This window comes from Polypterus senegalus, unplaced genomic scaffold (assembly GCF_016835505.1).
Source record: "Polypterus senegalus isolate Bchr_013 unplaced genomic scaffold, ASM1683550v1 scaffold_35, whole genome shotgun sequence".
Taxonomy (NCBI): Eukaryota; Metazoa; Chordata; class Cladistia; order Polypteriformes; family Polypteridae; genus Polypterus; species Polypterus senegalus.
This window is the reverse complement of record NW_024378311.1, coordinates 4,323-16,702: the sequence shown is the minus strand read 5'-3', so window position 1 is coordinate 16,702 and position 12,380 is coordinate 4,323. Positions and strand designations below refer to the sequence as shown.

At 44.2% G+C, this 12,380-nt stretch overlaps 1 non-coding gene across 1 annotated transcript; it reads right to left on the bottom strand.

Moving 5' to 3' along the window:
• Positions 1–11,439: 11,439 nt before the first annotated feature.
• On the bottom strand, positions 11,440–11,593 carry LOC120519570. The gene has a single exon (XR_005631579.1). It is a non-coding gene; the product is annotated as a 5.8S ribosomal RNA (ribosomal RNA).
• Between the last annotated feature and the right edge of the window lie 787 nt (positions 11,594–12,380).

Sequence of the window (12,380 nt, the reverse complement as noted above, 5' to 3'; positions counted from 1 at the left end):
AGTGATTTTTGCTAATGACATTATTTTGGGACAGAAATATTTATTGGATCATAAATTGTTAAGTGATCTGCTGAATTATAAATAAAATCTAGAAATATCTTTATCTTTTAATATCTGTACCCTCATGTTTATATGTTAACTACGCCCGTTTCCACGCTCACATCACGATGTATAAAAACTAAACTTGACGTAAAGCTACGCACATTCTCACTTCAGCACCCTCCTTTGTGTACACACGTTTCTGCTCAGTTTTGTGAACTGGAGGCACCCAGCGTCAAGGCAGTGCTGCACTTCTTGTGTGGTTTCCCTTTATTTTAGATTCACATCCATGACGTGGGCTTTATCAAATACAATGAAATAAACCTCATATCGTTTACAAATTTAAAGCATCTGATTGTAATGAACCTCTAATAATATAATGGTCCACGGAATGGCCAAACTATTCAAATATCATAGCTGCTTTAGAGCTGTTACTCTTAGTGCACCACTCAGAGTATTTTAACCCATTATATCCGAGTGTGGTATCGCAGCTGATCGGAAAGCTCCATGGCAGGTTGTGTAGAGAGTGCAGAGGTTTGTCGGGATACACCTTCCATATCTGCAAGACATTTAAAGGACACGCTGCCACAGGAAAGCCACCAGAATATGCATGAATATCAGTAAGTCATGCACACAGTCTATTCGAACTTCTTCCATCCAGCAAACACTTCACAGCTTTCCCTGCATGGACCTCGAGGTTCAGAAACAGTTTCATCCCAAGAGCTAAAAATGCACTCAATCAGTCCATCAAGTGCTCCGTGTGGAGCTGTTGGTACTCAGAATTACAATCACCTCACTGTGAAGCTGCACTACAGCTGTAATATTACTCAACCTGAGCCACTTTAGGAACCATTTGCACTGTCTGCACAATATCTACATGTATATTGAACTTTCATATTCATGCTTTCATATTGTATATTTTTCATTGTTTTTTATCATATTATTACTGCTATTTTATCATTTTATAGGAAAATAAGTTTATGAAGGATTTGCATATTGAATCTCATTGTATCATACAATAACAATAAAGGAACTGATTTCAGTTCAATTGAAGAGAAAGTGCGTATTGTGAACACACTGAACGTGGCCACTCCTCTGAAACCCCCTATTTAACTTTGATTCAATGGGAAACAGTGTTTCATCTCCTCTTTGCTGCATCAGCTGCCGAGCCTGCTATTTGACGTGCCATGTGCTCCGCATCTCGCATGAGAATTTAAGCATTTAAAACTCCGCACCGCAGCTGTCCTTTGGTCTCACTACCTTGTCTCTCTGCCCCCAGACATCCTCTGCTTGATTCTTTATGCTTTATTATGCTGTACTTCAATACATTTTTCTGAAAATTGCATGACTTTGGTCAGCCTGATGGGTGTTTGTTTAATAATCAAATCCTACAAAATACTTATTGCTTTATTATTTTAGTTTTGTATCAAAACTGTCTGTCATTATTGTTTAAAAATATCTTTTGTAATTTTCAAGAAACTTTTTTCTTGTTTATCAAAGCACTCTTAAATGATTTTGAATCGTTTTTACAATCCTCTCTGTTATCCCATCTAGTAGGGTTGCAGCAGTAAAGTATTTCTGTACAAATTTAACACAAAATAAACTTTCAAGACAATTTTTTGGTGAATTTTTTAACGCAGTTGAAGTTGTTGTTTTAGTGTCTTTTTTTTTTTTTATTCTTTTTCCGGACTGTACAATGGCTGGATGTAAGATTCACTTTTATTATGTAATTGTCATTATGTACAAATAAAAAAATGTTTGTGGAAACCTGAGTTTATTTCTTTATTTTTTCATCTGAGTTATGAGTTCACCAGTAAACATGACCCATAAATTGTGTGTTAAGGTATTATGGTCTGCACTGTATAAGACAATTCCTGACGGACTCTCAGCTCCTTTATTTCTGCTCTGCTCAGCTGATGCTTTACTTGTTCCACTTTAAGAGTTGCCCCCTCATTTCAGACCCCCTTGTGTGTTTATTCAGGAGGAATTATGATGTGGTGGTCCGCACTTCTGCCCTTTTGATTTAGTGTTCTTGTTCCAGTCGCTCGCCGGTCACTGCCGGTGTTGAATCTCCATGTTCTCTCTTTGCATGTTTGGCTTTTACTCTTCAGGACGACAGAAGACTTTTATTATCCCAGAGAGAAATTTGTGAGCAGCAGGAATGTGTGACATGTAGGACATTGTTAAATAGGGACAAGAAAATAATAAAAGAGACCACACATGACAGCCATTGTTGTAATCAGAACACACACCATAAGACTTCTACAAACAGAATAACGATTCTTGAACAATAATAACAAAGAGCACACAATAATAATTCAGAACTCTGCAGGACTACAAGAATTCAGAGGGCTGTTACCTCTGAGATTAAAGAGGACTTCAGTCTGGGGGTCTTCACCTTTGAAACCCTAAATCAGCAGCTTGATGGCCACAAGTGTCACTTTGGAGACAGGATGGCTGCTGTGTGACAGAAAGGAGTTGTCCTTCTTTATCAATTGATTGTGATGGAGGTCAGTGAGAGAAGCCTGCTGCCGACCCCCACTTTCACTGCTCATTTTAATGTTGTTAGTCACACAGTTTTTGTTCTTTATACTGAGATTCACTAAACAACATTCATCATCCATCTTCTTAAACTGCTTATCCAGAACAGGGTCACAGGGTATCTAGGGACGGAAAGCATTGGGCACAAGGTGTGAATAATTACTGGACAGGACGCCACTCCATCGCAGGGTGAACACAGGCACACACACACACACACACACACACACACACACACACACACACACACACAGACCAGTCTAACATTGTCTATCCTCTGCTGTACTCCTCCATATTTTTCAGTAAAAGGTAAAAAGTGTGACATTCTGTTGGTGAAATCTTCCAATACTCACATGAATGAACCAAAATGAAACACAGGACAGTAAATTATAAACATTTGAATGTCTGGTTGTCTCTACGTTCTTCGACTGAATTATTAATTTGCATTCCCTCCAGGAATAGTGGATGGATCGGAAGTTTCTGGGAACCGCAGAATAACACGTCATTAATTGCTTGTAAATCTTATATAAACCTCCATGTGCCTGTCTGTGCTTTTTGAACAGAGAAGATGGGGTGTTGCAGCGACTTGTATATGAAATTATAATTCTTTCTTAATCTGTACCGTTATCACAGGACGCATGTCCTCTTTTTCGTCAGGTTTAAGAGGATATTAGGGGATATGAGCAGGGGAATTACACTGTGATATAGACAGGGTCCACAAACTCATTTTTGACACATTTTCCTTTCTTAAGCAATGTGCTCAAGCAATTGAAAAAGCAAATAAAATGTTATGTTCTATCATAAAACTTTTGAGAATCGATCGAGGGATGTTATTCTTGGACTGTATAACTTACTAGTGAGACGGCATCTGGAGAAACATGTGCAGTTCTGGGAAGCACGCTATAAAATAAGACATAGCTGCACTTGAAGCTCTGCAGAGGAGAGGAACCAGGAGCATCATGGGACTGAAGGACATGTCATACTGTGACAGATTGTGACAGACTCAGAGACTTACACCAGTCACTTATTCTGAGCAGTGAAGACAAGGTGGAAATTTAACCCAGGTCTTCAAAATCGCTAAATTCTTTCAGTTTAAGGTGGATTCAAGTGCTCAAGGACACACAAAATGATTATAAACAAGTGCACAAAGAGTTGTGGTACTCTGAAACAAACTACCGAGACATTGAGTTGAAGTAGTAAACTGGAAAACGTTTACCACTAGAATTAGCAGCGCTTACGAAAAAACTCATAGATCCGGCCCACCTTAAATCTGTTCAGCACCTCTAAGTCAGCGTTATAAATAAAAAAGGCAGAAGTGCAGTGGACGCTATGGGACACAGGGGAGAAGCCGCTGATGTGACGCCCTGTTCCTTTTTTTTTTCCTTTTGTTTTGGAAAGTTAAAGGACCACTTTTTAATGAGAGTATAGAATCAAGTCAGTGACACTTCTGGGCTATTGATCTGTGAGACGACCCCCAAAACAGGAATGAATGGTTTAACAGGTGGAGGGAGGCCACTGATGTTTTTTCCCTCCTCATATGTTTTGTCACTCGTTTTGCATTTGTCTACGGTCTATTTGCCATAGAATACCAGAATTGGCAGGTCCACCACTGGCGCCCTGTGCTTCTCACAGATGAGAGCAGGTTCACACTGAGCACATGTGACAGACATGAAAGGGTCTGGAGAAGCCACGGAAAATGTTATGCTGCTTGTAACGTCATTCAGCACGACGGGGTTGGCAGTGGGTCAGTGATGGTGTGGGGAGGCATATCCATGGAGGGACGCACAGACCTCTACAGGACTGCCATTGGTATTGGGATGAAATCCTTACACCCATTGCTATACCCTATGCTGGTTCCTTCTGGTGCACAACAATGGCTTCATGTGGTTTGAGGATAAAGGAATTGATACCATTGACTGCCCCATCACCCCCCCCCTCCCCATCCACATTTGCTCACTCGCCTAACCTCAATCTAATAGAATACCTCTGGGTGCGACATTATGTTTCGGTCCATCTGACACCTCAGCAGTCCAGGAGCTCAGTGACGGCCTGGTGCAGATCTGGGAGGAGATCCCCTAGGACACCATCTGTCATTTCATTAGGACATTGTCAGGCCTGAATACAAGCACGTGGTGTGTTACATTCAAACTACTGAGTACGATCTGGAGTTGCTGCAATGACATTTTAGCCAAATAGACTCGCCTGCCTGCCAACACATCATTTTTTCACTTTGATTTTCAGGGGGTCTTTGAATTCAGCCCTCTGTAGGTTGATCAGTTTCACTTCCATCAAACGATGTGGGGGCCATCCTTTCATTCCTAACACATCACCATACCAGTCCATATCAGTAGAGATATCCTTTTTTTTCCCATGGAGATCTGATGTGTTTTCTAAGTGTTCCTTTAATTTTTTTTGAGCAGTTTATAACAACACAGTACAGAGGTGTGCGCTCATTTCTGTCTTTTGATATTTTATTTCTTTGTAATGAATACTTTAGTGAGGATTTGAACAGAAGTTTCTCTTTCAGTGATCATTAACAAAGACCTGATGCTTTATATCGGTGCGTTTAGATAAACCTCAGCTTGTTGATTTCAAACACGTGAAAGTTCTTTGTGTCAAGTCGTGTCACTAATCCCCAACAATGCTGTGACTGTCCACTCAGATCCTAAATTTGATTCAGCTCATCGTATTTCCTGATTGTGACGTCTGTTCAAGTGAAATGCCGTCATATAAATACACACAGCTGAAGTCATTTTGTGGTTAAATTCTTTGACTTTGCTCTCTGGTGTCAGTTCTCGTCTCAGGTTTCTGCAGTTTGCACTGAGCTTTATTTTATTGATTCCCCTTCATGGCTCTTCTTTTCCCCTAACCACAAACTGACAAGTTGCAGGTTACACAATCTGTTCTGCTAGTGAAGTTGTTGAAAGCGTCTCCCTTCAGAGAATTCTTTTTATTGGCTGGTGCACTAATGTGGATGAGGAATTTGTCTTTGTGGTGTTGTTGCAACAATCAAGGAGAGAACAAAACATAAACAGGTCAAAGATGATGCAGTGGAAAGCGATTTTATTATGTTTCATATCTTATTTTTTAAATTGTTCAAAGTATTATATATTATTTTATTTTTTATGTTATTACTGCATGCTTTAACTGTAAGCGCACTTTCCATGGAGCAGCTTGTGTACACGTAGAAGTATGACGTGCTGCTACAGACAGAGGGTCTTCACACAGAGGGGACGTTTTCTGCAGTTAGAAGAGCAGACAGACACCTTTTGCAGACTAGTAGGATTAAAAAGGTCAAAACTTTAAACCGTCCAATTATATTTTTAAGAAGGGTTAAGATTGAATCGCCATTTTTTGAACTTTCTACATGCGTAAAAACAAAGCTCTTGAAACATTGGTTATCTTTGTGCAGGCTCACCTCATGGACGGGTACTGATACAGTCTGTGAAAATGACATTAGGCAGACAGGGATAGGGGTGTTCAACAACTCACAAGCTGTAGAAAGTCATCAGGTTAATGTGAAAATATTCATTCAATCATCTGCTGAATTGAAGAAAAGAACCAGGAAAGAAGAGAAGCCGAACAAACAGAGCCATTAAGAGACTGAAAAGCCTCACACATTCAGTTGTGTCAGCCTGCACCATCGGTGACAGCAAAGCCAGTGTGTATCTTTAATTTACACACCCACTTCCCTCTTAATTGGAATTGAATTTTGAAATCTCTAATGACTGAATAAAAATTTATTGTCTGCTGCCCTTGCATGCATTAGTATTTGCTCTATCTTGCTATCAGGGTTACAGAGAACAGTGGCGACATCTTCTAACAGGTGAAACACATGTCGCATACTCTTTGTATTATTTGGCAGATACTGTTTCACATACCTACGATCTGCTACTCGCAACTGAGAGGACGTGGTGATTGTTTGACGACTGGCCAACCAACCACAAGAGTCACCTGGTAGGTAACCACCTAATAACCAGATGAAAATTCAGACCAAAAAGAATATGCAGGGGTGGGCAAAAGTAGGTTTACAGTTGTTGATAAAAGACATGCAGGTTATGATTAGTCCAACAGCTTTATTAACATAATAGATTTATCAACTTTGTTAACTCAAAATAATGTCACAATGGCACAGTTCTAATTAAGTACAATCTCATGAGTGCTCAAATTGTTGGCCTTCATTATTTACACATTCTTACTACCCTCAAGCACACTTTGGCACAGAGTTGTCTTCCAGTATTGTTTAAATATCTACTTTCATTGGTCATTGGTTAAATTACCAGCCATCAACACCTAAAAGAAAAATCAGAATCAAGGATACAAAATAATAATAATAATAATAATAATAATAATAAGAAGAAGAAGAAGAAGAAGAAGAAGAAGAAGAAGAAGAAGAAGAAAAACAACAACAACAACAACAACAACAACAACAACAAATACTCACCTCAAGGAACCAGGCATGAGGAAGCTTGTCATCTCTTTGTATTCTTTTTGCACAGCCTAAGGTGTCACTGATTTCTTAAACCACAAATTTTGCATATCACAGTACATGCACCTTACTTCCACAGCATGAGGCTTCACTGATTGCTCATGTAAAAAAAAATGAGCAGAAGATCATGTAAAATCAAACCGAGTTGAGGGTCATCTAAAAAACAGGCATAGGGTCCTATAGAATCAAAGGGGCCATGGGGTCATGTAAAAAATCAGCATGGGGTCATGTAAAACCAAAGGGGACATGGGTTCATCTAAAATACGAGCAAGGGTCATGTAAAATATCTATATGACCCTATGTCTAAATCGTTCTTTTAAGGGAGATTCGGCAGCCCTGGTGGCAGGCCTTCGGCTTACCTTGGCCTGTTAAGTCAGAAGGGCACCACAGTAGCTTTCTTGGAAGTCTGATCTCAGCTGATATGTTCCTGCATATTACTAGTCTGACTGCCATTAAGCATCTCTGGAGGCGGCCTGGCCATGCCTGGGGAGGCCGGGCACCCCTCCTGAAGTCTATTTGGAGGGGGGTGGGCTTAGAAAATATTTCCATGTTTTTCTGTCAGAAGTCTTAAGGGGCTGAGGCCGTGCCTGGGGGAGAACCTGGGAAGATATGTGGTCAGACTGGCATCCTTTCCTGAAATCTCATTTGGGGTCTGGAATTAGAAAATGCCTAACCCCTGTCCAAATGGCAGCTTCACAGAGATGCAGAGAGAGCTAGAGTGACCCCCAGCGGCTGGGCAGTACTCCGTCATTGGCGAGGAGATCCTACCTTCGGCTAGTGGCTGTTGAGAGTTGCCCAGCCCTTCGAGAAAGCTTACCTTCTAGAGAGGTACCACATACTCAGATGGAGGCATGGACAGAGGAAGGTCTAAACTTTGCATGTGGGAACTTAGCATTTTTTTTTTCGTTTCTCTCATTGCCAAGACCTCTCCTCCTACTGCCCCACTCTTCCGTCTTCCAAGGTGGGGGCAAAGTAGCTGGGTAGGTGGTGATCTTCTGGGCACAGGCCAGAAGGGCATTTTTGCATGGGACAGTGGTGGTCACCATCCCCCACAGCCGGTGGTAAGGGAGATAACGACTGACCCACCGACAAAATTGATGGGTGAAAAGAGTTCGACAAGGAAGGTCCTCAAGGGGGCCGGCTCAGGCTGGTACTTCAGGGCCCACAGTTCCCACCACGCTTTGGCTGAAATCATGTAGGTCTCCGGCCCAGCCTAAGATGGGGGCCTGTGCCTTGTTCCTACCTTTCTGTGAGGGCAAGACCAAAGAGCCCCAGATTGGTGAATATTCCTCCCACACCGAGCTGTCCTATGCTACGGTGGCCTTGGGCCATGGAGAAGGGGTCGGCTGAACACTTTCTGCATGCTCCAGCCCAGGGTCCCTGGAGATGTGATTTCTCTGGCACCCAAAGATGAGAACACAAATCCCACCCCGTCCCTGTGGGGCGCCTGGGCACTTCCTTTCCTAGGAACAGGCCTGGTATTGGAACTTCCTCCCTGGGAAGCCTGAGAACAATGGATGATGGCAGCCTTCAGGGAACCCAACATAACATTCAATGGCCAAGAATTTGTCTTGGAACCTCCCACCTAGGAGGTGTGACAATGACGGATGATGTCCATTGAAGGTGCGTTCCAACTGCCTAATAGGTCTACCTGTTTGATCCTGTCAGTAACATATGCTTGTCTTAGAGATTAAGCCATGCATGTCTAAGGGTAAATGGAAGTGAAAGTGAAACTACAAATGGCTCATTACATCAGCTATGGTCCCTTTGATCGCTTCACATTACTTGGATAACTATGGTAATTCTAGAGCTAATACGTGCAGACAAGCCCCAACTCCCACCCTGGGAAGGAGGTGTACATTTCAGAGACCAAAAATCCACCCAGGTCCCTGCGCCTGGCCAGCTTTGGTGACTCTAGATAACCTCAAGCCAATAGCACGCCCCAGCAGCGGCAACAACTCATTCAAATGTCTGCCCTATCAACTGTCAATGGTACTCTGTGTGTCCTCCATGGTGACCACGGGTAATGGGGAATCAGGGTTCGATTCCAGAGGGAGAGCATGAGAAACGACTACCACATCCAAGGAAGGCACCAGGCATGCAAATTACCAACTCCCAATTTGGGGAGTAAGTGATAAAAATTAACAATACATGCCTCTTTGAGCCATGTAAGTTAAATGAGCATAATTTAATCCTTGCACAAGGATCCATTGGAGGGCAAGTCTGGTGCCAGCAGCCATGGTAATTCCAGCTCTGATAGCGTATATTAAAGCAGTTAAAAAGTTCATTAATGGATCTTGGGATTGAGCTGACAGTCTGCCGTGAGGCAAGCTACCGCCTATCCCAGCTCCTGCCTCTTGATGCCCCACGATACTCTTGACTGAGTGTCCCGTCCGGTCCGAAGTGTTTACTTCGAAAAAATTAGAGTGTTCCAGGTAGGCTCCTCTGCTCGAATATCACAGCTAGGAATAATGGAATAGGACTCCAGTTCTGTTTTGTGGGTTTCCTAAACCGGGGCCATGATTAAGAGGGACTGCAAGGTACATTTCTATTGTCGTGCTAGAGGTGAAATTCTTAGAACTGCACAAGTCGAGCGAGAGTGAAAGCATTAGCCATTATTATTTTCATTAATCAAGAACAAAAGTCAGAGGTTCGAAGACAATTAGACACAATCGTAGTTCTGACCATAAACCATGCCAAATGGTGACCCAGCAGCATTCTTCCCAGAGACCTGCTGGGCAGCCAAGAGATGTGGTTAAGCCGTTGAACTCCACTCATGATAGAGAATTTGGCTTGTAATTGTTCCCCACAAACGTTGAATTCCCAATAAGTGCAGGTGATAAGTTTGCACTGATTAAATCCCTGCACTTTGTACACACCGCCCATCGCTACCACCAATTAATGGTTTGGTGAGGTCTTCTGATTGACCCTTCCACTGTTGCTCACAGCCTCTGGCAGAGTGCAGAGAAGACAATCAAACTTGACAATCTAGAGGAAGTAAAAGTCATAACAATGTTTCTGTAGGTGAACCTGCAGAAGGATCATTACCGATGCCTCCTTTGGAGGGACACCAACCTTTTGGGACTGCTCATCCCTCTCAGGAGAGGCAGGGGGCTGGGGAGAATGGGGCGTCTGTCATGGGCGCCTTTCCCCATCGACTGTCCGCGACCAACCCAAACTCCCATCGCTCCGGTGACCTGCTTGGCAATGGTTTTGTTAAACAGTATGAAGGTAAAACATGGATCCACCTGTCAATAATAGTTACTTCCGCTGTTTACCTGTGCTTAATTGAATTTCTTCACTTTGACATTCAGAGCACCAGGTAGAAATCACATAACGTCAACACCACTCTAAGGGCCTTGCAATGCTTTGTTTTAATTACACAGTCAGATTCCCCTGGTCCGCAACAGTTCTAAGACAGCTGCAAGGAGCCAGCTGAGGGTGACGGGAATTGTGGGGTTGTTGCAGCCGAGTAGGGTGCAGCAAGCAGGTCAATCCCTTGGCCCCGGGAAGCTGCGAACACTAGGGGGAGATGTAACACTGGCAGGAGTTGCCACCGGCCACCTTCTTCCCCTGGCCCTTCCCTGCTGACTCAGAACTGGTCATGGCGCAGCACCGCTGAGGAACTGCACCCAGCAGAGGCTGAGACCTACTGAGTAGTAGTCCCGTGCCCCACCCTGTATGCTTGCACCCACAGAGAGGAATGTGGACATAGGGGGAGGCTATTGGTCTTGTGCTTGTACTGAGCCTTGGAAGGAGTTTTTCCACCCACTTTGGGTTGCATTCCCAAACAACCCAACTCCTGAGACCTGATCTCGGCATGAAAAGGACCACCACTGGCTTCACACCATCCATAGATTTAGCCTTGATCAGAAGGGACTTTGGACCATGCTATATGCTGGTAAGGCAGTCTCCTCTACGCCACATTTCCCTTGCCCAGGTGCGGATTTGGTACCGGGCTCTTCCCTCTTCCCTCACCATTACTGATAGAATCCTGGTTTCTTATCCTCTGCTTAGTTATATGCTTTAATTCAGCGGGTCATCACATCTGAGCTGACGTCTGAGTCGGACTGTGGGAAGCTGGATCCCCCACTCTGGACACAGTCGGGAAACCGTGCTGGATCTCTTCTCCGTGGGCAGGTGCCAGTATGCCCCACTGGCAGATGCCACAGCTCCCTCCAGGGGCGTACAGAGGTTATTGGGATGACCAGTGTGATGCCCTTCTCACTGACCAGCCCACTTCTCGGCCTGGGGATGCAAGGGTAATGTCACTGCACCACAGGTCTGCTGTTGCGGGACAGAGGCACCTGAGTCCCTGGGAACTCTCCAGCCACGCTCACCACAGGGAGCGATGTGAAGATTAATCAGAAAGGTGACCTTCAAACAGGTGTGGTCCTGGGAAAGACCCGAGGCAACAAGGTGTGTTCGAATTGTCGATGATCAATGTGTTTTGCAATTCACATTAGTTCTCGCAGCTAGCTGCGTCCTTCATCAACGCACAAGCCAAGTGGTCCACCTTCAAGAGTTGGCCTCCCCCCACACCAGACAAGGAGGGGAGGTGCACTGGGTTATTGAACCGTGTCGCCGAAGCGGACAGGTAGGCACCTGGTTTAACCCCACTGGCCGACAAGGGTGATTAAGGAAATTTTGTGACTGTCCCAGCTCACATTGGATGAGAGGTGTGAGTGAGTGCCAGGGAGGGAAGCGCCTGCCACCCGGGCCTCTCCAAGGCCACATGTCCGGCCATGCCCAGGGGAGGACCACACTCCTTCACCTCTCACTGGAGGAGGAATGCAAAGTCAGGCTGGGTGCAGAGAGTCGACGGGGAAGGAGAAGGGCGCCCTTGATGGACACCACGTTCTCCAAATCTCCCCGCCTCCTGAGAGAGGGGGGAGCAGACCCAAAAGGTTGGAGTCATATGGTAATGATCCTTCCGCAGGTTCACCAATGGAAACTTGTTATGACTTTTACTTCCTGTAGATAGTCAAGTTTGATTGTCTTCTTGGTGCTCCACCAGAGGCCATGAGCGATCACAGCAGGGTCAATCCAAAGACCACACCACACCATCCATCGGTGGTAGCGACGGGCAGTGTGTACTTAGGGTAGAGACTTAATCAGTGTGTGATTATTACCTGCAATTACTGGAAATTCCTCATTTGTGGAGAACAATTACAAACCCATGTCCCCATCATGAATGGGGTTCAATGGGCTACCCATACCTCTTGGTGCCAGTTTGACACACGTTGATCTATTTGGTGTAGTGCGTGTGCAGCCCTTGACATCTAGGAGCATCACAGAAATGTTATTGGTCAAT